Raw genomic sequence first — 2,625 nt, forward strand, 5'->3', positions numbered from 1 at the left:
AGATGGGTCTGTAAGTTCTACTATTGCCCTTACCCACGTCTTCTTAATAGGGGCAACAATGACTTTCCGATTTTTAGCTTGAGTCTCAGTTCTAGTGGACTTAGTAGAAACGGTATTGACTTTAAGTTGTGTTTGGACTCCGACTTCTGTAGACCTAATAGGGGCATCACTGGTTTCAGGTGGCGTGGTTTGGGTTTCTGTGTCGACCTTAACCTTTTGAAAGTGGTCTACAGCAGCTTGATAAGCACTAGCCAGGCCCCAGCACAAAGTGGAGAATCGCATATTCAGATCCCTGTAGGAAAAGCACCCTTCTGTTTGTTATGACCCGCCCCAAGAAAGGGGGGGGGGAAGGGGATAACCCAGGCTTTATCAATAACTCCTTTGGGGTGGATTAAAGCAAAACAACACTAAATAATTGGTGTCTAAAGCATATATTGACAAGATTTATTTTAACAATTTTATATCAATAATTATACTAACATTTTGGGTGCTGTCATAACCTTTCTGGGGAGGAGAAAAATGCATAGGGGAGAGAAAGACAGGATAAGAGTAAGAAAAAGCAAGGAAAAAAAAAGAAGATGAGATAATCACCACCCACTGGATCCAGCGATGTCTTGATCCGCAGATGGTGGGGGGAGAAGGAAAAGCAAAAACCCCGCCAAAACCCCCAAAGTCACCAGTCAAAATCCATATCCTTTGCACCTCCCCCAGGGCGGGGAGTTGTTTTCATAGGTTGGTGTCCCCCTTTTGGCGTGGAATTCATATAGAGGGTTTGGTAAACTTGGCTCTTCCCGCCTTTTTGGGGCTTGACAGTTGCACTCCAGTATTCCCAGCTCTCCCCGTCCCAGCAACGCCCCCAGCTCCCGCGCCCACATCCAGCCGCCGCCGCAGCCGCCGGGGGAAAGGGGGGGGAAATGGGCCCAGTTACTCATCAGAAAGTCAAAAGCCTGCAGGAGTCTCTTAGAATGCGTAAATCATTAACTGTTTCAGTCTCTGACACTGTTAAACAGCGGGCCATCTCACCAGAATCAAACATCTGTTCTGGCGTGAACTCCCAATTAATGGGAGGTGACACACATCCTACTAATTTACCAAAATCTGCCCAGGTTCCATGCCACCTGGGGACTGGCCTGTCTGCAGCCCTTTCCAAAGTTCCAGCGAGTCCCTTTGAGGTGCAATCTTTCCTACAACAGGGAAAGCAATACAACACCATTCTTATGATTTTAAGTAGCACTTCCATTACCTTCATCAATAACAGTATTGTTGCAACACAATTTAGATAATAATTGGAGCCAATTGTAACCATGGGGATCTCCTGTACCAGGCCTTTGATGTTGAAATTAAGAAAAGTATTGGTAACATTCATCCTCTGGGCCTGGATGGTTCCCTATGGGATAGCCTAGGACAGGCACAAACATTGCCAAAATCAGGAAGGAAATGGGTAGAATGCCTTTAAAAGGAGAACCCTTATCCTATGTGACTGTCGGGCAATGCCGATTTTGGGGTCATTGTTAGGGCCACCTACAGAGCTCCTGTGGTAGTGGTTGAAGAAGGTAGTGCTAGCACTTCCCATTGTTTCCTTTTATTCTTTCTCCTTGTTCCTAAACAAACCCTTGTTTATATAAACAAAGTTTTCTTGGCTGCTCTCCCAGTAATTGTTTTGTAAACAAGGACTGCGATTGGCAGTTTTCCCGGACTCTGGCAGTGTTCCTGGACTTGTTCTCAAAACAACAGATTTGTTTACAAAACAAACTCAAACTTGGCTGTCTTCCCGGACAGTGTTTATCAAAACAAACCTAGCTTAACCAATCAAAACCATCCTCTGCTGTCGTCGGAACAGAGACATTTCTCTGAACAATTTTTCCTGCATTCTGTAGGCCTTGCTCGACATTGTTTCAGAAGCTGTAAGCTGTAATGTTTATACTTATAAGCTGTGTGAAAATATGCGATGTTTATACTTGTTAGCTGTGTGTCATATGGTTTGAGAACATAATATGTTTATAGTAAGAAAGCCTTGAGAAACTAGAGATAAAGGTACACCTGCAGATTTCGGAAAGCCCCTAAAGGCAGATTAATTAGGAAGGGCTTTGCATGCCAAGAATGATTTCAGGTCATGTGGACAGAACATCAGGTCCAATGAACTGGAGACATTAGACTCGTGCACAGACTGAGCTATCCAATCACCTTGTCGTGAGCATGTACCCTGAACAAACTAAACTGTATAAAAGTTAACTGATTTAAATAATAAATCGGACATTGCTTTGATCACGTTGATCGTCTACCTTGTCTCTGTACCTCCTCATCTTCCCTTTTCTCCCTGTTATTGTACACTTTCCAATCTTCATTCATGTCCTGTCGGAGGACAGAAATTGTGTGAACAATTTCTATTGCATTTCTGAGACCTTCACCTTGGTATGGCTTGGTGCAGACAGTAAAAAGATACTGCGACACTAATATGGCTGCAGGCCTTGTGCCAAGGTGAAGGAGGAGTTGTTCTGTCAGGAAAACAAGTTTTATGGACACCTACTGTTATCCAATTAGTACTGTACACCACAGTATGTTTTCCTTATGTATCCAATGTAACCTGGGGAAGAATCACATGTCTCTGTGCCACAGGCAGCATAT

Source organism: Corapipo altera, unplaced genomic scaffold (assembly GCF_003945725.1).
Source record: "Corapipo altera isolate COAL_440 unplaced genomic scaffold, ASM394572v1 61242b, whole genome shotgun sequence".
In the NCBI taxonomy this organism is placed as follows: domain Eukaryota; kingdom Metazoa; phylum Chordata; class Aves; order Passeriformes; family Pipridae; genus Corapipo; species Corapipo altera.